At 40.7% G+C, this 27,102-nt stretch overlaps 1 protein-coding gene across 13 annotated transcripts in view; it reads left to right on the forward strand.

Moving 5' to 3' along the window:
* The first annotated feature begins 14,932 nt into the window (after positions 1–14,932).
* EYA4 (EYA transcriptional coactivator and phosphatase 4) overlaps positions 14,933–27,102 on the forward strand; it is a 154,490-nt gene continuing 142,320 nt past the window's right edge. For 9 of the 13 annotated variants that reach the window (XM_052681848.1, XM_052681872.1, XM_052681888.1 and 6 more), the window contains exon 1: positions 14,935–15,078. The gene's annotated coding sequence lies outside the window, so the exon portion shown is untranslated. Of the gene's footprint in view, positions 15,079–16,038; positions 16,479–27,102 lie in introns of those variants that run through there. The other 4 variants (XM_052681856.1, XM_052681880.1, XM_052681935.1 and 1 more) reach the window with 3 other exon arrangements.

Below are 27,102 nucleotides of genomic sequence, written 5' to 3' on the forward strand. Positions count from 1 at the left end.
CAGTGACTTATTCCTGCTGCCAGGACAAAAACAGATTAGAATTCTCGATATCCTTGTTATTGCATGAGTAAATTTGCAGTCTACTGAATACTTGGCTACTACACCATCTTGATTCCAGAGGTTTTCAAAATGGACAAGATTTGCTTCTTTAGCCCATTTTTACAACAAAGTATTAAGATTTCTGAGGGCTGTACATTCCCTGCTTGTAGTTTATGTTTTGTCCTACTCATTTCTGATAACAGATCAAAGTAATCTTCAGAGTAGTGGATGCTTAAATTGAGGGTTCTGAGTCTTCTGTATTTGGAATTCATAAGATAGAGACAAAAATGCTTCTCCAGATTTGGGGGACTTCTATTCTCCTTGCAGAAAAAAGAAAAGATGTAGAAAGAAGGAGGATGAAATAAGCGATAAAAATAAGACATGCGTGATATACCCAGCTTTGGAAATGTCCTGGTTTCAACTGAGAAAGTATTAATAGTACACAGATGTTTTGGTTGTTACTGGGTGTAGAGAGTGCAACCAGGGCTGGGTTGGGCTGCTGAGCAAGGAAGAGTCACCACCATGATACCACAGGGCATGGCAGAGCCAGGACAGCTGACCTGAATTAGGCAAGAGGTTATTTCACACCATGGGATGTGATGCAGAAAGCTATAAAGCTGTGGGGAGTTGGCTAGAGGTTGGCTACTGCTTGGGGACTGGCTGAGTAGCAGTTGGTTGTTGGTGAGGCATTGCACTTCTTGTGTGGTGTCAGCTGGTAAGCAGCTGTATTGTGAACAGGTGGTAATTTTTTGTGTGTATGTATGCATATATATTTAGTTAGTATTGTATTTTTGTTTCTATTTTCCTTTTCTGTTCTAGTAAATAGTTTTTATAATGACCCATGAGGTTTTTTTCCTCCAGTTCTCTCCTTCACCCCACTTGGGGAGAAATGAGAGAACATCTGTGTGATGCCGAGATGCCTTCTGAGTTAAACCACAACAGCAAATTTGGACTGGCACAGCTTAGCATTTGAAGGACCAAGTTGTAGATTGTGATGGTCTTCTAAATTTTGTTTTAAATTTAAATGTTTTATGTAAATGAACTAAAAATAGTCTTTCTCAGTGCAGTTAAGATTTCAAGAAATACAATAGTTTGGGTTATAACACTCACTTTTAGTCAGCATCAAAATCAGTTTCACAAAAAAAAACAAAGCAATTTGGTGCTGGCAATGACGAGGATGCAAGAGCAGTGTGACTTGAGACCCCATTTTCAGTAGAAGGAGTTATTTAGACAAGCTTTTTATTGTTGTGGGAGGGTTATTTTGTTGCAGCTCCAGAACCATGAGTTTAAATTATACTGAAGACAGTCTTCCAGTTTCTCAAGGTAAATAGGTACCTGCTCATTTGGACTGAAGAACAACTGAAGTACAACTGTCACTAGCTCCTTAAGTCTCTTGTGTGCTACCGATCACACGAGCTACTTTGACAATTTAAGCTCCATGGGCAAGCTTATGGTGCTTTGAAAAACTAGCAAACAAAACCTAGCTTAAAAATTAACACAGAACAGTCATGTTTTTATTTCCGCTTTCTCCTTCCATCCTCTGCTCTCATTCTTCAATACTTTTATGTTCTTTTCTCCATCCTTCAAACAGTATACAAGATGAATGGAGGCAAGTGCCTGAAGTTTCATGAGGCATCTCCTATGGATGACTTCTAATTTTGAGAGCTGTGCCATTAGTGTCTTCTCTACCTCAAAGGATGTGTGTGAGAAGAATAATGAAGAGGCCTTTTATGATCTGTCACTTGAACTAGGAAAACAAAGAGGCATATAAGTTTGCAAACAGCAGCAAAGTTTTCCTTATTCATCTCCAGTGTAATCATGGGATGATCAAAGAGTCTAACCTTCCTTTATCTAAGAGGGTGATTACTTCAGTTATATGCTTTCAGCAGAAATGGAGATCTGTCACACATAGGAGCTATCTACCTCTTCTAGAAATTAAGCACACTACATGTGGCTCAAGCCATAAAGTGCTGGCTGGTTTATCTGTTCAGATTACTATTTTATTTGATTTTTTTTTTACCCTTGTGACTTATTTAATATATTTATTCTCGATTTGAGAATAAAAAGTCCTACTTATTGTTAGCAAGGGACACAACATATTGCAAAAAATGTTGTCAGACAGGAGCACGTTTTCTTCCAGCTACTGGAATGGATGAGGTATTTCACCTAGAGAAGTACTTCAATTAGCCTCTGTTTGTTTTCCTATACACTTAAATATACAGATCTATGGCAAGGTTTTCCTATCCTCTAGATGAGCAAAGAATGCTGAATATAGCAGTCCACCCTTGATGATATGCATTTTATTCCCCAAATCCAGCCAAGTTTGTAAGTCTTTATTTCTTTCCCAAAGTAGTGTTAACTTGAGTTGTATAAGTTTTTGTGGTAAATATGAAGCTTTAGTAGAGAAAGACAGCACTTGTGTATCATGTTTAGCACCAATTTGTCTTCCTCAACTGGAACATCTCATTTTGCCTGTGGAGACTTAAATGAAACCTCTGCTTTTTCCTTCTTTAAACATCTTTCCCCAAGACTCATGCAATGTGTTACATCATTCTGATGGGAGACAAGAGGATTCTTTTCAGAGCTTGTCAGTGCTGCTCTTTAATTAGTCAGAAAAACTATTGCAGAGTGACAGCAATATTCCCCAAGCCCAGCTACAGCAGCAGGTAAGATGAGACCCAAAGGTAGAAATCAACTTCTGATTTTCAGTATAATATTGCTAGATGCTAATCACCGCAAAACATGGAAACAGTTGTGCTGTTCCTGTAATTTTTTTCTTTCTTTTTAAAAAATTTAAATTAGTCTTCTAATGCTGCAAACTTAGTTTACTCTTACAGTAGTTTTACTGCAACTATAATCACCATACAGAGTGAAACAACCACTGTACCTGAAGATGTTATGAACTTTCATTTATTTTACATATTTATGATTCTCTTCTTCCTTTTTTTTTTTTTTTTTTTTGTTTGTTTCACCTTTTCCGTGTGTTTTCCATATAGATAGCACTGATAATTTGCGAAAGTGCTAGGGCAGATAATTGCTTATGACTCCTGTGGAGCTGGTAGAAGTCTCACTGATAACATTCAACACCTGCTTCTTCTGTAGATAAAATGTATTTACAGTCTTATGACAAGAGGTGCCTGGATGACCAAATCTCTGTACCCTCAAAAGAGTCCACTGAGCTCAGACTTTGTGTGGTTTCTTGAAAAACACAATTCCTGCATTATTTCCACAGGTTTTTGTTTTGTTTTGTAAAATAGTGTTGGAGATATTTGTCTTTTATGATTTATGATTTTATGTTGGTTTGGATGGGTGTACGCTCTGCTGGGTGAAACACTGGCTGGATGGCTAGGCCCAAAAAGTTGTGGTCAATGGAAGTTAATGCAATTGGAGGTTTGTCCCCCATGGCTTTGTACTGGGGCCTCTTCTATTTAACGTCTTTATTAACGATCCTAATGAGGGGATTGAGTGCATCCTCAGTAAGTTTGCAGATGACACCAAGCTGGGAGGGAATCTGTGTGAAAGGAGAAGGGCACTACAGAGGGACCTGGATAGACTGGATCGATGGGCCAAGGTTAATTGTTTGAGTTTCAATAGCGCTAAGTGTCGGGTCCTGCATTTTGGTCACAACCCCAGGCAACCTACAGGCTTGGGGAAAAATGGCTGGAAAACTGCCTGATGGAAAGTTGTACTGATGGACATTTGGCTGAATATGAGCCAGCAGTGTGCCCAGGTGGCCAAGAAGGCCAATGGCATCCTGGCTTGTATCAGGAATGGTGTGGTGAGCAGGACTAGGGAAGTCATCCTGCCCCTGTACTCGGCATTGGTGAGGCCTCACCTTGAGTACTGTGTTCAGTTTTGGGCACATCAGTACAGAAAGGACATTGAAGTGCTGGAGCAGGTCCAAAGAAGGGCAATAAGACTTGTGAAGGGCTTGGAAAATCAGCCCTATGAGGAGAAGCTGAAGGAACTGGGGCTGTTCAGTCTGGGGAAAAGGAGGCTGAGGGGAGACCTTATTGCTCTCTTCCAATATCTGAAAGGTGCTTACAGTGAGAGTGGGGTTGGTCTTTTCTCACTGGTGACAGGTGACAGGATGAGGGGAAATGGCCTTAAGTTACATCAGGGTAAGTTTAGGTTGGATATCAGGAAACACTTCTTTACAGAAAGGGTGGTTAAGCACTGGAATAGGCTCCCCAGGGAGGTGATTGAGTCACCATCCCTGGATGTGTTTAAAAACCATTTGGTTATGATGCTCAAGGACATGATCTAGTGGAGGTTGTTCATTAGGGTAGTATGGTTAGGTTGTGGTTGGACTTGATGATCTTTAATCTGAGCAATGCTATGATTCTATGTAAGAAGTAAACTTTAACTGACTGATGTATGAATAAATGCCAGGGAAATATCAGAAAATTTTTAAGTATTAGCAAAATGCACCTTTACTATTATGACTGTATCAATGGAGTTATTTTATAACATGAATTGAATATTGTAGAATTATAACTATAAAATCTAGATAAAAGCAACAGAAGATGAACTGGCGGTTCTTGAGGCTAAATTAAGCCATGGAGAATGGTGCCTTAATATTAAATAAAATTATATTAAATTGAAATTATTAATAAATTACCTACTAATCTGCCTCGAAAATCTTAATTTAGTTGTAGATATGTATTTTTTTAATTAGAGAATTATAATACGGACAGTAAATATTTCAGACACTTGTGTACAAACTACAGATGTGGTATTTGTCATATAAATATATGTATGGGCTCACTTTAAACAGGGCATGATCACAAGTGGGAAAAATATGGACCAATGTCAACACCTTGTTGTCTCAACATTATAAATGTCACCAAACTCGGCTGTTACAAGAGTGCAATTCATTCTTCCATTGACGTTTCTTAGAGCTGATAATACAGGCTGCAGCTATTGTGGAACCTCAGAATTCAGATCAAGAAATCTTTCCAACTGCAGATCATATTTAAGCTTCTTGAGAGGCCTGCTCTTCCACAATTAAAATCGTTAAGGATTTGCATTGCTGTGCACTTTCCAAAGTTAAAACTAGATACATTATTTTTTTTTTCTTACTCAAACTTCCATTAGAATACTGATGACATTAGGAAAAAAGGAAACCCATCTGCATGCGTTTTGAAAAGTTCTTTTGCAGTTCTTCTGATGAAGCCAGCTTTCTCCAGAGGGAACCAGTGGCACCTGTCTTTTCTTACTGCTACTTTCTTATATGCTATGTCAGTATTTCTTTGCTTTTCCAGATTTCTGTACTTGAGAATAATCCTTGAAACAAACCTTATCACGGACTGAAACCTTTTTAATTTTATGACAATGTTACCTTACCAGTGCCTGGCCCTGCTAGAAATCCTGTTTGTTACTATTCATTTTCAACTGTGATACTGAAGAGGATAGGTTTCTCAATAGTGAGAATAGTAACCACTTTCAGTCTGCTGATCCCTTGGTTTTGTCATTCTTTAAACTCTCTACTACATGCAGACAATCTGGCACAAGAACATTCTTTCTTTGTAACTTGCTGTATGACATCTATGTTATTACCATTCATCTTCAGAAATGAAAGTATGAATGTGGGGAAAATACTTCTGTCACATCACCTGCAAGGTACACAGAACCTGGTAGAGCAAAGAAAGGGCTTCAGCACTGCCCATTTTAGTGGGCAAGTCACCTCTAACTTTAATTAGCCACATATTAATATAAGTAACAAAGCATCTCCTTTTTCTGCTCTATGGTAATATGAAGCCATGACACCCTGTACTTGGGCATCTTAACCATGGTATGTGTTGCCTAAGATACAGAACCATTTCTTTATTAATTCTTTTTTTTTTCCCAGTAAGTAATATAAAACTAGATCCGTAGTATGGTGAGGTTATTATTATTTTTTTTTTTTTGCCAATTTGCAAAATTGAAAACTAAGGAAAATTGTCAAACATTAGAAAATGAAAAATGTTGAACTATTTTTTTTTTTCCGAACACTGAGTAAATTGTCTGTACCTTATGCATTATTCACAAGCTGAGAGCAGTAAAACTGTTATTATGCATTGCACAATTACATAGGTACTGTGCATCTCTAATACCCAATCTGAAGCTCATTTATCAACAACCACCCTTGTATAAACAATCCACGGAGTAACCTGACTTGTTTTCACTTGTTATTGATGATCTTTCAAAACTCAGAAATTGCCTCCTCTTCCATTTCCTACCACTGAATTCTTAGGTAATCACCTCATCAATAGTTCTCAACAAAAATAATTGTTTCCAGAACAAAACTCTCCCCGGATTTTAGGCCACGTAAATTGGTCCCTCTCTGAGCTTCGAAAGTGTGAATAGTAAAAATAATATATATATATAAAAAAAAGTTCAGTATATGGATATGCTTTTATTAAGTCAAAAGTGAAGAAAAGTTTTCCCAGAACAGGATATGGGGCAGGGAAAATGAAACACAGACTGTCACCTTTTAGGATATGGGTTTTTTTTTAAATTTTTTTTATTTTTTATTTCTGACATGAAATTTAACCATCAGTTTCATTTTCACAGCAGTACAAGCCCTTCCAATGCTAATAAGATACATTCACAGCCAATACCAAGTGTAGTCAACTAATACAAAAGGTGAAGGGGAAGACAGTATTACATATTTTTCAACAAAAGGTTATATCATAAGACAAAGAGTAGGAATTGCTTTTTCCCCTCTGGTCCACATCCTGCAGGCCACTTTCCTATTTCCTCCCTTCTTCAATATCATAGCAAGGATGTTCTGAAATCTGTAATAACCACTTGTGAGAGCTGTAATAACCACTTGTGAGTCTCAGAAACAACGTAGGAGCTGTGATGTAACCTATGCCATTTGGTCTTATGAAAATATATATATATATATATTTTTTTTTTTGTAGGAAAAGAAATTCATAATGGGAAATCAATGAGAAGTCATTATTTTCCTTGATTCCCCTCTGGCTATTATGATAACCCATGTTCAGACCTGCTTTGGAGACCATTGTTCAAAATGTCCTCTACCTGTCCTGAAACCGCTGTTGCCCAGCTGTAACCTAATGAATAGATGAAGAAAAAGATGCACATGTACTGTTGTATCAATACTCAATGCTTTCACACACAGGGATATGTCTGACTTGGGTTCTTCTCCACAGAAAGTAGAACTGAGAACAAGTTCAAGCTCTACTTGGGAAAACTGGATGGCTGCTGCTCAGGAGATCTCATAGCCTGTGACTTATGAACAGTGTTCAGTTAGTTGAAACAAGGCCACACAACTTTAAATAGTTTCACACTAGTATCTTCTTACCTTGCTTATAATTCTCAGCTTGTGGTTTGAGAGAGTGCCTCAAGCTATTAGTTGCTTTTTCTACAGTACGTCCAAGTTCCATCATGCATATAGTTCTGTACGTGGTGATAATGACCACTCTGAAGCTTCAGAGATGCATCGAGATATGTTCTGGTTAATGCTAAAGCAAAAGTCCTTCCTTCCTGTGGAAACTTTGACTTCAGTAGGTGAATGTGCTACAGGGAATTGTATCAGTAACTTGTTTACATGGGGCTAACTTGCAAGATTTCTGGGGCAGGGACTGTGTCTGCCTGTGTGTTTGCAGAGTTCAAAAAGACTAAAACATATGCTTCCTAAGTAAACGTTTATCAATAACCGAATGTAAACATGGTAACTACACAACATGTTTATCACTTCACAGCTAGGAAGAAACAAACTTACCTTTTGCTGGGTGCCTTAATATTTCACTGCATAAGGGGTGATTTAATGCTGTTAAATCACTGCTCTCAGGATTAGTTCAGAGACATATAAAACCCACACCTTTACAACTACTGTTTAAATGTCTTTAAGGTAATCTAGACAGCTTATTTATACTTGATATCAACGAGATTCAGGATGAAATCCTCAGGGAAACTAACACCTGAAAAGTTTGACCAGGAACATCCAAACACTAGATAACTTCATAGTAGTTTTTGAAAAAGAATTGTAATGGTCTCTAAGTGCTGTGCGCTGCTTTCTGCCTATTACCATACTTTGAGTGCTGAAAATAAACTAGCAGCTTAAATCAATATTGTATTTTTGGAGCTCTAACGTATAAGTTCAGAAAAGTCTGAAGACTTTGAATAGAACACTTTAATAGTGGAAAGGAACTTGTGCTTTGAAATAAAACAGGTTTTTCTGAAAACACAATTTAACTTTTTTTTTTTTTTTTTTTTTTTTGAATCTCTGCTTTTAATTTTATACTTTTTCTATGTTTCCTTCCTCTATTGCTCACCACCTGCAAATAAATGAGTGAAATTGCCTTCGCTTCATTTAATCTTATACTACTAGGAGAATTGAATTCAATCATGTTTCTGGAAGAAACAAAGTTATTTTTAGTGTAACAGTAATGTATAATGTCATTTTTAGCGTCATTTGGCAATGATGTTTTTACTTCTACATAAGATGTGAAAAAGCTCACGGCCAATTACGCTTTACTGAACGATATGTTATTACATTATAATGCAATACAGCAACAACATGATGTTACAGCGCAGTAAAAAATTCTTGCCATGAATTTGTGTTTGAGTTTATTGCAAAACGAGCTCAATCCTGCTGACAATGAAACCGATGAATGTTTTGCCATTGGTTTCACTGTAAACCCCAGCGTGCTTGATAACTGACTAATAAATACCAGTGCTCATTTTTACAGATAATTTGTAAGTAGTGACTATTCTGAGAGATTCTATCATGTCTTTGGTTTATACTACCTGTATACGTGAGCAAAGCTATTTTCAGATGCTGCAGTGGATGGTGATAATGCTGCAGTGTATGGCTGTAAGCCATAGGAAGGGATAGGCAGGGAGGGAGGGGCAGTGGAGTGGCTCTCTATGTAAGAGAGTGTTGCACTGTTATTGAGCTTGGGGCTGGCAATGATAAGGTTGCGTCTTTATGGGTTAGGATCAGGGGGAGGGCCAACATGATGGACATCCTGGTGGGGGGTCTGTTATACACCCCCTAACCAAGATGAGAAGATGGATGAGGCATTCTGTGTGCAGCTGTCAGAAGCTGAGTGATTGGCAGCCCTTGTTCTCATGGGATATTTCAACTTCCCTGATATATACCGGAAATATAATACAGTACAGAATTAGCAACTAGAAGATTTCTAGAGTGTGTGAAAGACAACTTCCTGATGCACTGTATAAGAGAATCTACCAGGGGAGGTGCTTCACTAGACCTGCTGTAACAAACAGAGTTCTGGTGAGAGATGTGGAGGTCAGTTGTTGTCTTGGACAGAGCAACCATGAAATAGTAGAGTTCTCTATTCTTGCTGAAGTCCGGAAGGCAGGCAGCAAAACTACTGTCTTTAACTTCTGGAGGGTGAACTTTGAACTGTTCTTAGAGGTGCTGGAGCAGGCAGTTCCCCTGTCCCATAAAATGAACCAGCAGGGAAGAATACTAGCTTGGATAAACTTTTTATGAGATTCTAGCTGAAAAAGAGAGTCTACTTTCTGTGGAAGAAGGGACTGGCAACTCAGGGAGAGTACAAAGATGTTGTTAGGATATGTGGGGAGAAAATTAGAGGGGCAAAAGCCATGTTTGAACTCAACCTGGCTACTGTGGTAAAATAGAACAGAAAAATGGACCTGGAAATACTGATTGATGCTCACCTGAATGTGAGCAAGCAGCATGCCCAGGTAGACAATTGTATCCTGGCTTGTACCAGAAGTAATATGGCCAGCTTGAGCAGGGAGGTGATCATCCCCCTTTTCTCAGCTCTGGTGAGGCCATACCTTGAGTACTGTGTTCAGTTTTTGGTCTCTCACTACAAGAAAGACATCGAGGTCTTAGAGTGTGTCCCAAGAGGGACAACAAAGCTGGTGAGGGGTCCTGAGCACAAATCTTATGAGCAGAGGCTGAGGGAACTGGAATTGTTTAGTCTGGAGAAGAGGAAGTTCAGAGAAGACCTTATTGCTCTCTACAAAGATCTGAAAGAAGATTGGCCTTTTCTTCCACATAACTAGTGGTAAGACTAAAGGGAATGTCCTCAAATTGTACCTCGGGAAGTTCAGGATGGGTACTGGGAAAAACGTCTTCTCCAAATGAGTGGTCAGGTGCTGGAATCAGCTGCCCAGGGACGTGGTTGATTCACCATCCCTTAAAGTGTTCAATAAGCATTTAGATGTGCTTTAGTGGGGAAATAGTGATGGTAGGAGAATGGTTGGACTAGATGATCTTGGAATTCTTTTCCAACTCTAATGATTCTGTGATTCTGATTTAAGAAGCTGGATTTCATATCTCACTGATTGATCAGTCCTGAAGGGAAAAGGGGTCTAGGAAGCCTGTTTCCAGAATTTGAGGATGCCTTCAATAGATTTACAGAAATAGAGCAGTGGCCGTATCAAAATTACTCTGTTGTAAATGTATATAAACAAGCAAAAAGAATTCCTAAAAGATGGATGAAAATTCCTACAAGTAAACAGAGAGGAAGGAAACTACATTAAATATGAAAGTGATTAAAAAGCAAATATAAGGGAATTACACTGAGCAGCAGAACTAGTATTTAATGAAGCAGATTTAAATGTTCACATTTTCATAAACATGCAAGGATAGCTCTTTGTTTTATCTGCAACAAAATGAAACAAGGCTTGGCTGCCAGAAGGATCAGGGATGGATTCAGAGCATGCTTATACCTTCTGCGTGCAGACACTCTATAGGGGCCAGGTTCCCTTGGGCTCAGAAGCTCAGCCTCTGCGGCAGCAGCCTGATAGTACAGTCCTGAATGGATTTGAGAGTGACTCTCAGAATGCATCTGTGCTTGGAAATGGTCTGGGAAATAGTTGCCCCTCTTTTCTGAGGCTATCTGCCATGGCATTGTTGCTCTAAGGTGAAAACTCTCATTATAAACTAAATTAAATGGCTTCTCTAGACACAGCACCAGATCCTTGGCTGATCCAACATCCTAAACTGTAAACTGCACCAGAGTGTTTTTTAGGGGAACACTAACTGGTGAGTGCGAAGCAATGCCAAGAACCAAGCTAGCAAAATTGTGTACTAGCTCTGATTAGTGCAGCTGTAGTTTTGGTGTACCACAGGGAAATGGAAGGTGATGAAAAGAGATAGCTCAGCCTCTTTTTTTTTTTTTTTTTTTTTTTTTCTGGGTAAACTGCATACATTTCATCTGTGAAACTTCCATGAAACGTGAAGGAATGGTGTCTTGATGCAGGGAGAGAATGAGACCCTCCCAGAAAGAAAAGAAAGATCCTGGTATAATTGCAGTATGGAAACTGAAATTGTTATGCACACTTTATTCTACGCACACAGCCACATGAAAAATTTCGCACCTATCCAGCTTAATTTCAAGTAAACGTTAAAGACAGAGCATGCAGAAACTTCAGTGGGACCTGTGTCTGTGCACGGGATGCAGAGCAGAGCCCTCTCCTGGTAAGCACTGGAGATAACTGAGGCCACCCCTGGCACTGTGTTTGGCACTATCCACAGCACATATCTATGTGATGAAGTATTGAACGTAGGCACTCAAAATAAAATATTAGAAAAGCTCTGCTATTTGGAGCCATGGAACCTTATGATTGAGGTCAGGTTTGTTTGGATTAAAAAAAAAATACGGAAATCTAAATAACACTTAAACGATGGCGTACTTGAAAACTGAAACCGAAAAATAGGTTATATAACATACTTAAAGGCACAGTTGGCACTTTGGCTGACAATGAGTAGCCAGTTGTAACCTGCTTTTGAACCCACAGCTGAACCCTGGATGTTGAATTACTGAAAAGGGTGGGTCACTTTCTTTATAAACTTGAAATCCGATAACCATGGCAAAATAACCTTTATTCATTCTTTCTTTTTATGATTATAAAGCCATGAAACACCAAATAATAACCTTAAGTATACAGATCAACAAACTTAGTCTAATTAACGCACTTGTGGATCTCATACTTGATCCTGAAAATAAGCAGCCGCATTTCATTCAAAGCCCTGCTTTTGTAAAACAAAATTCAGAACAGGTAGATCAGCAAGATGGGACACATGGTAGGCACTTCAGTAAATCATAGTAATGATCCTCTATCAAAATAGTAACAGTCGCTCAGTTTTCTTAGAATATCTAAGTATAATCCTGTGCTCAAATAATAAAGACAACCAATCAAACAAAATTCCCCTTTTATTACTGAGATGCAAACCAGAAAAGTACACTGGGTTCACTTCAAATTGTTTACAAAGATTCTAAAATGCCTTCTGTTTGCAGTAATATACACAGACATAGTAATCTGGAACCATACTACTTATGACTTATTAGATTTCACCAGGTAAGGACGGTAGGCCCTTTAGAATTTGCATGGAAGACCTCTAAGGGAATTCTAAGATACTATGCAAATGGGTATTTGTGCAACATTCTTCTGCTGACTCAGTACTGAACCAGCACAAAGTATATATGATCACAGTGCTGTCTTTATGTAAGAGGTATAACCAAGGATACCAAACACTTGTGGTCATTAAACCCTATGGCACTTTTTGCAAGTGTAGGAGTGCCTGGCCAAATACCAATCTAGATAATTACATCCTGCCTACTTACATTCTCTACATGTTGCTTTAAATGGATAAGGTATTATTCTTCTATTCTTGTGTAAAAGTGGATCCTACAGCCCTTCCTTGGGCACCGTTAGGACTATTTCTAGCATGACCTTCTCCGTGCAGGGCTCTATATGGTCACACAGTCAGTTATAAGAGCCAGTGGATCACACTAGATTTTGGACTTACAGCCCACTGAGATCACTTCCACTAAGCACTGAAACTTACTTCAGCCCAACAATGCCAACATAACCAAAATCATCATCTAATTACTACCTGGCAGTATTTTACTATAAAATTGTAAAATTAGAGTTCTGTTACGAGTCCTGTGCAGGACTTTCTTCAGTGCACCTGCCAAAGGACCGTTAGTTTTGAGCATGATCCTGCCCCTCTCTCTGAAATCAACAGCAAAACAACAAAGTGGTTCAAAGACAGCAAGGCCAGGCTCCTGCCTGGGAGATGTGCACTAGGTTTGTACCATGGACCAACAGTACCGTTCTCCCATCCCTCCCCAGTCTGAAACCTGTTACACTGAATGAAAATCATACATAATCTTTTTAAGTCAGCTGTCCTTATATTTTAAGAGTGGATGCAACACATGGTTAAAAGTTTGCTTTAAAGTGATATGTCTATTAAAACAAGCCAGGTTACTGGGTGTCTGTTCTCTGGAACTGGAATTTGCTTCATTGAAGTAAGGTGGAAGGAATCCAGACTTCAGAAAACCTTCATGGCCATGTTCAAGAGCCTCATCTCAGGATTGTGCTGCGTACAAAAGTCCTCTTGAAAGGAGCAGGCTGTTAGCACATGCTCCTGCAGAAGGAGTCTATTAGCAAGATGGGTGCTGGCAGGAGCCACAGCCGGTGGCTCTGTCGATTGCAATTACTTTCTGCAAATCTGACTTGCCAGTTGCTCTCTAAGCTTTCAATTTCAAACCTCACTTCATTTTTCTGGCTTGTCCTACACTATGTCAATTTGAAGGTTGGCTTTTGGGGGCTTTTTGAGTTTAAATGTTTTTCTAGCTGTATTTGTGTAGGTCAAAGAGTTTTCCACGTCTGTTCTCTTTCTAAGTGGCGACTCTCCCAAGACAGCAAATACAGGGTTTTTATAGACTTGTTTTCATGAGGATTTAGTCATCTTAAGTCTGAAATTATTTAGTAGAAAGATGGCCCTGCTAGTACAATTCACTGAATGTAAATTATGAAATTCAAAGGCAGACAGCTTCAGTTATGCAGGATGCAAAATTGAGCAAATGGAAGATAGGAAGGAAAGAATCTTCAGGGATCTGTGATTTTTCCCTCTTTTCACGTGATTTACTGACCTCAAAAGCTTGTGACATTCAGCACTTCCAAAGATCAAGACACTTCTCTGAACACAGCTGGTGTTCTCTCCAGCTGTAGGGCCTAACTTTTCACTCTGCTTCTGAATTTTTGACTTAAGCCCTTGGAAGAACTGAATTATGTGACAGACAGAGGGTGATGCAACTGATTGAAGAAGAGCCAGCCTATCTACCCAGTGAAATCCAGAAGAGGTGATACATGGTTAATGGTAAGAGTGTGAAAAGTGACTTGGTAATTAGGGTTCTTCCTCCCCTTACCCACAGGAGGTAGCAAAGAGAGACAAGCACAAAAGCGCTTAGTTTTAGACAGGACTTTCTCTCCATCCTCACTGATGAGCTTGGGAGGAAGGAAACAAATGCAACTGCTAAAAGGGTACAAAATCAGGTCCTCGTCTGTATAGAGCTTGATCGGTCCCATAAACAACTGACCTTCCCCTAAAGTCAGAACTGCTTTACAGTGGGGGTTCATTCTAGAACAAACAAATGGGACCGTATGGGACCTGTAGTGCCCACAAGGGTCAGTGCTGAGGGCTGAACCTTCCCGTGCCTTCCGACCCTTTCCTCCTATGCTCTCACCGCCGCTCCAGCAGCTGCCCATGCACAGTAAAGGTGCAGGTCTGGCCGGGGGCAGCGGGGCGAGCAGAGAGCTGGAGAGGCTGTAGGGCAGTGCTGGGGCAGCGCAGACGTGCAGAGCAGCCCTGGGGCCGCGCTGCCTTCCCACTGCTCGCCCCGCACTTCCCCGCTCCGGGCAGCGACCTTTTCGGGAGGGAGGGGGTTACCTTTCCTTAGCCCCGTTCCTCGCCAGGGAAACTTTCTGTGTGAGAGGCGACTAGTGCGCTCGCTGAAGTGCGAAGGGTGTTTGGCTTCCCCCGTACCAGCCTCCTTCTCCTCCTCCTCCTCCGTCTGCCCCCCCGCCTCGAGTCTCCCCTCCCTGGCTGCTCTGAGTAGCACTTTATTTGTGTGTGGGGAGAAAGGGGGTTTGGGGGGGGGGGGAACTTGTAGAGGGGATGTCCCGATTTTGCCAGAGGAACGGTGCAAAAAGGGAAACTCGGCTCGGAGAAGGGACGAGAATAAATAAATAAGGAGCGGCCATAAAATCAAGGTAGCGGCGTATCCCGGCGGCGAGGTGAGTGTCTCTCTTCCCTCCCGCGCCTCTCGCAGAGGTAGAGGAAAACGGTTCCCCGCCGCCTGTGCGTGTGGCCGTGCGGATGTGTAGGGCTATTTAGCGTTGTTTTCTTGTTAGTCCGATGACAAAAAAATATATTGCTATGAACCAAGCTTGATGGGAAGGACCGGCAGAGCCTTCCGCACGGGGCAGAGTCGAGTGTTCACCACGGCACCACGCGAGTTTAGTTAAAAAAAAAAATCGCTCCCGGGGCTTTTTGCAGAGCTGTGTGCCTCTGCCCAGCTGACAGCCCGTCCCGCTCTGCCCTCGCCCCTCTTCGACCGACTGCTTCGGCCGGGCCAAGATGGGGCCGGGCGCCGGCTGCCCCGCATTGTTCCCGGCGTGCGCCTCCTGCCCGCCCCCGTCGCGGCGGAAAGCGGGGGCGAGGGGGCACCCGGCAGCGCTAGGGAGGGCTGCCGGCCCCGGGGCCGAGGGGCTCTGCCGGGCGGGACGCAGCCCTCGGCAGAACCGTCCGCCGCCGCCGGGAAAGTCGAGTCCCGAGGCGAGCGCAGCCCGGTGGGGCGAGCCGCAGCTCTCCGGCCCGTGGCCCTGGTGTCGGAGGGGAGCCGGGCAGCGGCTGTCTCTTGGTTTCTCTCCTTGCCGTTTCCTCCCCCGAGGGATCCCTCCCTCCCCCATCTCCCAGTTTGTTTTTCTTGCGGCTTCCAGGCAGACAAAACGGAGTTTTCGGGCTCCCCGTCCCCCTGTGTTCTTCGGCCCGGCGCGGGGTTCCGTCACGGGGTTCTGTTAACGGGGCCCCATGTTTTGGTCTGAAAGCAGTTCCACGTGGGGAAAAGTCCGAGTGCGTGCGTGCACTTGATCCGCGCCAAGGTAACAGGATTCTCCGCGCTCAAACCCAGCGGGCTGCGGACCATCAGTTCTCCACCCGGTTGTCACCGCGGGCGGAGGATCCGCGGCGGGGAGCAGCCCGCACTCACCCCGGGTTGTGCCCGTGGCGATTTGCCCCGAAAAGCTAGAAGGTCCCTCGGCAACGCCGCTGCCAATCAGCCTTTGGCATCTAAAGTTTCATCTGCGTTCGCGAAACGGCTGTTGAGAGCCAGGGAGGTGCGCGGCTGCTGCCCTCCCGTTATCCCGGGGCCGGGCTGAGCGCAGCGCCTGGAGGTACGGCGGTGTCAGGGCGGTGTGACATGCCCGGCGGCTGCACCCACACGAGAGGCGCAGTACCGACCCGGGAGCGCCTCGGCTGATCTAAACTGCGGCGTGAAATCGTGCTAGAACAGTAAGGAACCCGGATTTTTGTGCCCTGAGGGTTTGTTTAAGTGTGTGGGACAGCAGAAAGGAATTGCGAAGACCAGAAAGTGCGTCCGGGATAAACTGATCAGCTGTGTAGGGGCGCGTACAAAGTAAGCATCTTCTCTTGTACGTGGTGTAAATATCACGTTGGGTCTGACCTCAGTATTTATTTGTTATTTGAAGAGAGCGCTTTGCGTTAAAGCTGTGGTTATATCATTGTTTTATTTACTTAACGCTCAAAAAGGGTTTGCCTAAAATTGCCTCTGCTTTGACTCTTTTCTGCTGGTGTTTCTCAGAACGCTGCCGAATAAGAAATGTTTGCATACTTCCAAAATGTATCGTACTGTGAATAAGTGGAGACACAGGCTGACATTTCTCTCTCTTCTCCCTTTCTGTTTTGACGTCTGGCATTATTTGGTCTCCATCTGAACCGGATTGCTCTGTTTTCTTTTGAAAATTCTGCTATTTATGTTACAAAATGGTCTTCAGACTAACTTAATAAAACTAAGAGAGGAATGTGTTGACCAACCTTTCATGTGCTCTTGTTCAGGTACTGCATATGCAGTTATAAGTAGTTACATGCATGTGGTCGCGATCCTAAAAAATGTAGTGGAAGGTTACTCCTTTCAGGATTTGTGTGTGTTAATGGCTTTGCAACCCTGTGCAATAGAAATCTATTCTGCCTCATGGATAATGCCAATGCATTAGATGAATTCTAAACAAGGAATTTCATAGGTAAGAAACTGGTGGGTTCGCAGTTAATTGCAGTTCCCAGTTAAAATGTTTCAAAAGGGACAACTAGAAATACGGCTATAGATAGTATCCTGTTGCATATTTTTAGCCTCTGATGCAAGCTTTGAGAGCTACTGTTTAAACTTTGTGACTTTCATATGTTGTGTTCTACTTCTTAGTCCTAGAATCAACCAATGTTAAGCATTGGAATTTGGTATGGGAAAAGTACCTGGCTCTTTGGTGAGCTGCTGTTGGTGCATGATGTTCAGTACAAGTGTTAAAATGCAAGCTGCTTCTTCCTCTATGAAATATGAAGGCTAATTCGGAAAGAAGAAAGAAATTCCTGGAGTTTCCGTCAAACTCTGTGGGATGTAACTATTAACTTTTTATGTGTTATCTTTTTCTTTCTTGAAAGTAAGCGTTTTATGAACTCGAGGTAGAACAGGTCTCCATTTTTACAAGGAGAGTTTATTCAGCATACTTCTATATTGCAGCTGCTGATCATATTTCATAGAGCTGTTAAAGCACTTAAAACCTAAAATTAGGTACTGTCTGGTAGTAAATATTTCAGATCACTCCTTGATGAAATAAATAAAGTGGGCTTTAAAAAAAAAAAAGACATTTTGAAATCTATCATTGAACAAAAGTAATCTGGCTTCACTTTTATATGGAATCATGTAACTATAATCCAAATCACTGCTCTCAACAGTGTGCTTCTTTTTTTTTTTTTTTTTTTTTTTTTTTCCTCATTACTACACTCTTATGGTAAATTTATACCAACTTTATTTGATATCATAGCACGGTACTTTGTTCAAGTGATGTTTATTGCAGAGATGCTTATATTAACAGGTATTGGATTAACTTCAAGCATAGCCGTGCTTCCTGTGAGTATCTGTATGATGCCAGGAACTGAAATGTAAGTTCCAGTGTTTCCTGGTGCGAGTGTTGCTTTCAGTTGCAGAAGCTGTACACTTACTTCTTTCCCCAGATTTGAGATGAATTAATTTACAGATTACTAATTTTTTTTCTCATCTGTTTTGCTCCCCCCCCCCCCCCTTATTAGTAGTTTTTTATTTGTCTTTCAGTTGAATATAGGAATTGATTTACTTATTCACTGCCATTCATTTTTAGTGTTGTCAGGATTGGCAAGAGGGATGCAAGCGGAGAGGCTTCAGGCAAACAAACATCTGTCAGTTTATCACATCTTTTTTATAAAGCTTTATAAGAGTTCAGCACTAAATCAGGTCTGGTAGCTGAAGCTTTGACTGTCTGAAGTATTGCTTTGTATTTGAGAACCCAATGTGAACATTACCATCTAACATACATAGATACACATTATAAATCTCTTTGCCATTTTTCATGACAAAAGCAGTTTTTGTGTTGTGCAAGTGGAAGAAAAGTTTCGATAGTTCTACCTCAGTTATAAGGCTTACAAATACACTTTTAACATGTGACATTAAATTAATATGTGATGTTTTCCATTTTTAGCTTTAAATATTCTGTAAATCTGCATCCAACTTAACCTTTTCTGTCATTGAAAAGCGCTAATTGATCTTGCTGGCCCTGACATAATGGTATAGTTTGATATTTGAAACCTTTCAGCTTTGGCATGGCCCTTTAATCACCCCTGAGATTTCAGGGCATAGTTCTGCTGAAGGCATAAACTGCTCCTCTTTTTAAAAGTAAATAAAAATGGTTATTAAAAATAAATTCTCTTTCTTTTAAAGTCAGTAGATATTTTAACTGTCAAAGCTCCGCACCTTACAATATACATCAAAAGCTTTCCATTTTACTTGTACATATTAAATGATGTTTTAGATGTTACTGTACAGAAATCAGATTTTTTAAAATCAAATAATTTTTTGACTGAGTCCACCTGCATGGACCATTCCGTGTTGCACTGTTACCAAATCCATCGTGAAGTCTGAAGCGCTTAAAGGAACTTGGATGCACTTTGCAGTGCAACAGCTCAGATACAGAGGGTGCTTATCTGTCAAGTCAAGAATAAAATCTATTTGAAAAGGCAATAAAACTTACAGTCGTAGTCCACATTGTAGGCTCAGTACTGCCAGAAAGATTCCTTTTGTGATGCCTGCATTACAGGACCCTGGTGAAAAAATATTTTAAAGCGGTTTCGTCTTGTCTCAGAGCCTGAGAAATGTGGCAGATAGGTGGCCCACCTTTTGTTTTAATGCTGTACAGCAAAATTACTTTGATTGATTGTCCTCTATCAGAATGCATCACTGGGCAGTCTCACTCACAGGGCTGCCTGTATGCTGGGCATCAGATTTTCAAACAAAATGTCAAATGCTAATGACTCTTTGAGGAATACTAGCGTTTAAGCATTTTATTCTCAATTTGTTTAGAATTTCTTCATGATAAGGGAAGATTGTCACGAGAAGTGATTACCGTCAGAACTTTCTGTGACCCATATGTCACTAAGATTATATACACTTTTCTTAAGCTGCTGGGCTCAGATACCAGACACTATGTTTTCAATTCATTACCACGAATTTGAAAAGCTGGATTTTTTGAGGTTTTGTGGACCTAGATTCTTGCAAGTGTCTGTGTCCCTCTCCTAGAGTAAAACAAATCACGGGCGATTTTCCCTTAGCAGCTATCCACAGAAGTACAGGACAATGAGTAACATGTGTAGCATTGTTTAATTGTATGTAATTGAAGTGCTCTGAAGACCAGAGTCAGTCTGGGCTGTGAGTACTGTGTCTCTGCTCTGGGGTTGCCTCCCATTGTGCCTGAACTGTACAGTTTGACTGATCTGGAGCAGCAAACTGCAAAAAGACCTCCTGAGGCAACCTGCAAGACGTTCACTTACAGGAGACTAAGTCTCCTATAGGTGATAAATTTTTACTTATTTAAGTTAATACGTACTAGGTTTTTGGGCAACATTAAAATTTACTACTATTGTGACATAGCCTAATATAAGTTGACATTTTCAGCAGTGTAAAGAATTACTGCTGGTTTTTTTTTTTTTTTTTTTTTTAATCTGATACATATAGCAAGTAAGTATTCTGCTCTTGACACATATAATGAAACCACAAAAACCTTAACACATTAACATACCACAGCGACTCTGATTTAGCCCACAAAAGTAAAAGAAATACAGAGCTGAGTTTGCAACTTTTCAAATAATTCTCCTCTATGACTGTATGTATATAGCTATTGAAATCAATGCTGGTGCATGAGGTAATTGGAAACTTAGCTTGATGTTTTGTGCCAGATCTTTTGCTGTTGCAAATTGGAGTAGGAATGTTGAAATTATTGGAGCGGTCTCACGTTATGCCAGATGAGTATCTAGTCTGCTATTCTTAGAGCAGCCTGTTATTTTTTCAGGTATTGTAGTATCCTTTGTGTGCACGAGATCAAAAGTGTGGAGGGGTAATCCTTCAATACAAAACAGAGCAGGGTTAAATAAAAATGTCAAAATCGTGCATTCATGTTTTCTTCCTTTTTAAGACATTTTCACGCTCCTGTGCTAGAATATATATTTTTATTATAAATTTTTTATAGCATTTTAAAAATGACCTCAATGATAGCTTTTACATTAATTGTATTCCTGAAAGTGATTCTGTTGGAAATGTTGTCAGCCGACTGCATGCTTTCAATTCCTTTTAGGCAACTTTGTTGCTTGTGGAAGTGAACAGCCAGGTTGTGTTTACTCAGGGACATTTCATGAATGCTAAGTCTATTCAACGAGAGGTGTGAAGTCAGTTTAACATATTAAATCCCACCTGGACGGTCCTTTTTTTATTTACTGCAGTATATTCCCAAAGAACTACAGAAAATGAATGTCAACATACTCCCATGTGAGAATGGCTAAATAAGACTTGATATGCTTCAGCCTATGCATACTGACATCACGCTGTATGTGAGGTCTTTCTTCCAAGTCTCCCGAGTGTCCCAGTGCAGACATGGTTTCACAAAAACAGGCATGGCTCAGACAGATTATGCATGTTTCCCCTGCCAAGTTCTAGCAATGCAGCTCAGACACAGCCTAATGTTCCTGTTCTGGTCTTCTTAATGCAGAGAGTTAGGGAGCTGGAAAGTAACAGGGCCGAACAGTACAAAGGTTTTACAAACAGAGTAATGATATTCTGGGAAAGAGTCTCCAAAATAAAATTTTCAGGTTACCCTGAGGCAAGATTTGGAACTGTGGTAGGTTTCCAAATAGGAAAGATCAAAATGCTTTTCCATTGAGCCTCCCATTGTTATGTGCTTTATGTCCTTTTCTCTCTTTCTCTCTTTCTTTCTCTCTTTCTTTCTCTCTTTCTTTCTCTCTTTCTTTCTCTCTCTCTTTCTCTCTCTCTTTCTCTCTTTCTCTCTTTCTCCCTCCTTTCCTCCCTTCCTCCCTTCCTCCCTTCCTTCCCCTAACCTAGTGTGATAGAAGGAGCTGCTGTAACCCTCATGTTAATTTGGTTCAGTTGATTTCCATGCTGTGAAGCAATTTTTGTGTTCAAAGAACCATCTGAAAGCTGATCTCAACATGCAGAAGTTTTGCAATGAGAGGAATAGCATCTTTCAGCTTAACAGCCAACTGTGTATTTCCTAGACATTTCTGGTAGCCATTTAGATATGACTTGAATTGTTTTCCAATTCTCTGATTAAACTATAGCCTATTATCTCCAAGATCTAGCTGAGTAGTCATCAGATTTTTGGCTTAACAGATATGAGACAGAAGTTTAATCCTGTATAGCTGTTAAGAAACTACCCTGCTTCTTTGAGTCTTAGATCTACATTCAGGAAGTCCATGGTTTGAACTGTAGCTCAAGTGATGCTGTCAAATTAGGAATTAGCCTCCAGTAGACAGATTGTTGGGTCTGCAGGAAGAGGAGTATCTTTGCCCTGTTCTCACAGTGTCAGTTCTTTAGGGGTCTTGGTGGGGACAAGAAACAACTGACTGGTTCATGCTCCGTGCCTGAATTTTATTTGTCTCTCCGTTTTCTATGGCAGAACATGAAAGAGTGTGGAGTTGTCATTTCTCACTTGGTGGCAATGCTTCTTAAGCAGTCCTTACCTCTCCTCTGCTGGCCACTTGTTTGAGCTGGATCTGCTCTTCGCTGTGGTTCACAAACAGCTGTGCTGGCATGATGCAAAGGTCGGAATGAGTGGCAGCAGCCGTGCTGCTGAAACTGGCACTGGTGCTGCAGAAATACTTGTGGAACCACAGCCTTGGTTACCTAATCTGCCACCTCTATTAACTGAAGTGCAGGGTCAAATCTGTGGAATAGGTGGAATTTTTTTGAATGAAAACTTCACCTACAGAAATGATCTCTTAATACTTAAAAGTTGTTGTGAGTGTGTTTTTTAACTAAAGCTAAAGTTGTTACAAATAATTTGCAGATATACAAGCGATGAGGAAAGTTATGGTACCTTTGGAGAGGACAGCTGTGATGTTCTCAGAGGAAGGCTGGAGATTGGATGTGAAAACAAAGTTCATAAACTTTCCAGATCTGGACACCACTGTCAAAAAGCTGTGCTCGTGAGGAAGAGACAGAGTATAACTACACTAGCAGGAGAATGTCATCTCCATAGTCTACAGCGCTCATGACTGGCTGCATTCTTTTATTGCTATTCCTGTGGAAAGATGTTGGATAATTTCTGAAAAGTAATCATTTAGTGATCACTTAGCTGTTGCTCTAGACAAGTGCTAATTTATGGCAATGATTTTTTGTTAGTCTCCACTGTCACAAAGTATTAACTTACATGCTCTCACATTCCAAATGCCTTTTGTATGTTACTCACATATAACGCAGAAACGTGCATGGTGTACCACATCATGGACTTATGAAAACTTGATCATGCCAAAATACCAATATTATTTTTGATGTGAGTACAAGTTTGATTTCTAGAGGTAACACTAGTGATGCAACAATACAGTTCTGTGAGATTCTGGACTTGACATGGCTTTTTGCTTAATAACCTGAAGGATACAAAACTGACTTGACATAAATGAAATGGCTTTAACAGCAAATTAAATCATAGATTCAAAAATACTTACTTGCTAATGAATATTTAAAGAGTGCAGTATTACTCAGAGTCTTCCAGGGGTTAGTCATCAAATCAAAACTACTTACTGTTTTAGCAGTGATATAAAGACCAGTGAGATCTACGAGGAGTAGACTGCTACTTTTATTGCATCGTTTGCTGACCTAGGTAAAGAGAGAACTTCTTAAAAACGTTGTCACTAGACTGTAATAGCTGCAGTATTGTTACTACAAAGGCTGGGGAAAAAGTAAGCAACAAAGAGAACAGATTGTTGATATACAGTCATCTGGCTCCTTCGGTAAACTGAGAACAAGTAGACAGTTTGTGCTTCAGTACAAGCCAGTGGTCTATTTAAAAAAACAGCCACGGCCTCAACAGATGATCAGGTTAGTGACCTAGACAAAAAAGGAATAGCAATTGTTTAAACAAAGGACTACACAGAGTAAGAGGAATGGTGTCACCTGCATAGATAGTAGGAATGCAGGTACTGCTGGAGAGATGCATACTCTTCTGACTTTAGAAAGGGAGCTAGAATGGCTGAGGAAGTTCCAGACCTAACACCGCAGGAGTAATTAAACTATTGAAAAGTGTGTCTTCTAGAGAATGACCATGGTTTGATCACAGCTAATAAATATCCAAGTAGGGAAAAGGCAAAGAAACCATTGCAAAGTGGTTGGTATGATTAAAATATGAGAATACCTATTTATCACAATTACATTGTTTTGTATATCTAGTGCAGGTTCTCAGCGAAAGAAAATTCCCTGTGGGATATCGAGCTGTTCAAATTACTCGATGACACTTATATTCCATATGAGGGCTGGTGATAGCCCTTAAATCAAAGTGAGAGTGAATAGTTCTTAGAAGAGTCGGTAGCATCAAAAACATAGACTACATAGCTTTAATATTGGTCTTAGCATTTTCTTTATGTGGTACAAGCGGAGTATAAGAGTTTATTTTTCCTTCATTCATCTGAATGCTTCACTTTAACTTGATGGGATTAGGGTTGCTGTTGAGTTTGGATGAGCAATAATTATCCTCACCTGGGGCAGAAAACCACCTGAGATACGTTTGGGAGTAGTCAGGTGGATGGGCAAGATGCTCACTCCTTTCTTCAGCCAGGTGTTTTGGGGAAGCTTAGCTATTGTTCAGTCTTCAATAACTAGCATCATGTACTTATTGAAGCATGTAACTGCTTCATATGGAATTGGAGCCACTTCAAAAACAAGGTGAATGTAAAGATAGTTGTAGTATGCTGTCACAGCTTTCATTTTCACATGTAATGGGATTCAGTGGGCTGTATGGGAACTACTGAGTCACGGCCTGAATCTCTGACTGATCACCTGAGGCGAGCCATGAGTCAGCCAGAGGAGCACAGGTGAAGGCAATTCACCTGTGCTGCTGGAAGGGGTGGAGCCTGGCTGCACCCCTCCTAGATCTATTAAAGAGCTGGCTACCAGTGGGGAAGGATCTCATCTGGAAATCCTTCCTTCTGGTGTTTTGTGGGTGAGCCCAGCATAAGGGTAAGCCTTCCATTTATTCTCTTTTGTTATCATAGTCTATTTTGCCTAACTCTCTTGTTTATTTGTGATTGTAACATCTTAATATCCATTGATTATACAGTGGGTAAATTTTGGAGGATGTACTTCTATTTAGGTTGTCCCAAATTCTGAAATGATAAATTTGTTTTCTGTTTTAGAAATAGTTTTGTTACCTTGTGCTGTTCTTGTGTTGTAAAGAGATTTTTTAATGTCTGAGGTAAATTTAGGGAGAGGAAATCCTTCACAACTAGTATTTTCAAGTTAATTGTGTCTCTTTAAATGTTCTGAGGGGTCAGACATAGCTTTTTCTTCTTTCTGTTTTCAGTGGCTTGTTTATAAAGAAATAAAATGTTTTATTTGGTTTGTTTTCAGCAACTTTATTAAAAAATAAGAGGCAAAATGTCTCAGAAATTAACCAAAATATGTCTTATGTTAAAAGGTAGAATTCTTCCCTTAAAAAATTCCTGGCTATTCAAAATGCTGAAATGGAAATTTCAGTGATAAGGAAAAAAATACAACTTTTTTGTTATATTTTTAAGAGTGACTTTTTTTCCCCTCCCCCCCTCCCCCAGGATTGTTTTTCTTTTTGGTTTAGTTAGTGTGGATTTGATTACTGATAAGTTAGAAAACACTACATGCAACTTTTTTGCAAATCCATTTGTTTACAAACTGAATCCAAAACCAGTCTTCACATTTGTTTTATTTATTTCTGGCTGGAGTAGCCTGTGATTGATTAATCTGGAATTACTCAAAAGAGGTCTGGGTAGCTGTGTGCTTTATCTAACTGTGAGTGAAGAGGTTTTTCTCAGCTGGGAAGCACCCAAGCATCAGGGGGTTCATCGCTCTGTTTTCTATCTTGCTAATTTCATAGTATACTGTGCAGTGTTAGGATAAGAGATGAATGGCTGAATTTATAATTCTGCACTCTGAAATTTTGAACACTAGCCCTTGATACTTGTTTCACAGGTGTGGAATGGGAGTGGAAGGGCAAAGGAGTTATTCTAAGCCATATTTGGATACCTGCAAAATTGGTGAATCACAGAATAATAGAATTGTTTGGATTGGATGGGACCTTTAAGATCATCTAGTTCCACTCCCTCTGCTATGGGCAGGGGCACCTTGCTCTAGACAGGTTGTTCAAAGTCCTGTCCAGCCTGGCCTTGAATGCTTCCAGGGAATAGGCATCCACAGTCTTGCTGGTGAACCTGTTCCAGTGTCTCACCACCCTTGCAGTAAAAAATTTCTTCCTAATACCTAGTCTAAATCTACCCTCTTTCAGTTTAAAACCATTTCCCCTTGTCCTGTCATTGCACGCCCTTATAAAAACTCCCTTCCCAACTTTCCTTTAGGCCCTCTTCAGGTAATGGAAGGCTGCTATAAGGTCCACCTAGAACCTTCTCTTCTCCAAGCTGAAGAGCCTCAACTCTTTTAGCCTCTCCTTGTAGCCCGTGGCCCTTCTCTGGACCTGCTCCAAGGTTGTTCTCCTTGTGTTGGGGGCTCCAGAACTGGGTACAGTACTCTAGGTTGGTTCTCATAGGGGCAGAATCACCTCCCTCAACCTGCTGGTCATGGTTCTCTTGATGCAGTCTAAGATATGGTTGGCCTTTTGGGCTTCAAGTACACATTGCTGAGTCATGTTGAATCTTTTGTCAGTTGACACCCCCAAATCCTTCTCCTCAGAGCTGCTCTCAAGCTGTTCTCCATCCAACCTGTATTTGAGCTTGGGATTATCTTGACCTGGATGCAGGACCTTGCATTGGCCTTGTTGAACTTCATGAGGTTGGCATGGGCCTACCTCTAAAACCTGTCCAGATCACTCTGGATAGCATCCCTTCTCTCTAGCCTATCAACTACACTGCTCAGCTTGGTGTTGTCTGTGAACTTGCTGAGGGTGCACTATGTCCCACTGTCCATGTTGCCTACGAAGATGTTAAATAATACTGGTCCCAGCACCAATCCCTGAGGAATGCCACTTATGACTGTTCTCCTCTTGGACACTGAGCTGTTGACTGCAATTCTCTGATCTTTGCAAGAGAATGAAATACTGCACTAAAGTATTGTTTTATCAGAAGTAAATGAGACCTAGTGCTCACAGTTCTTTACCATTTGCCAGGAAGTCTTTTTTTTTTTTTTTTTTTCTTTTTTCTGCTTGTTTGTTGAATGATAATGATGGGACAGAGGACCAATCTATCATCACAGACCTGTGCAGTGTCTTACCTATTTACTAGTTTAACTGATGGAGAGACTTCTTTATCTGTATTGCTATGTTTTCAACTTGAGGCCTGATTTTAACTGTTTGAAATGGTTTTGTGGAGCTGTGATTTGCTTGCTAGTTAGAAATATCAGAGTAGGGAAATCAGCTTAATTTTTCTTGAATAAAATGTCCACAATAACAGCGCAAGCAATGCTATTCTTCAGGAAACTCAGTCTGAGGAAGCAAACAGCACTGAATGGACATTGT

The sequence above is a fragment of the Tympanuchus pallidicinctus genome, unplaced genomic scaffold (assembly GCF_026119805.1).
Source record: "Tympanuchus pallidicinctus isolate F22 unplaced genomic scaffold, pur_lepc_1.0 scaffold1, whole genome shotgun sequence".
NCBI classification, from domain to species: domain Eukaryota; kingdom Metazoa; phylum Chordata; class Aves; order Galliformes; family Phasianidae; genus Tympanuchus; species Tympanuchus pallidicinctus.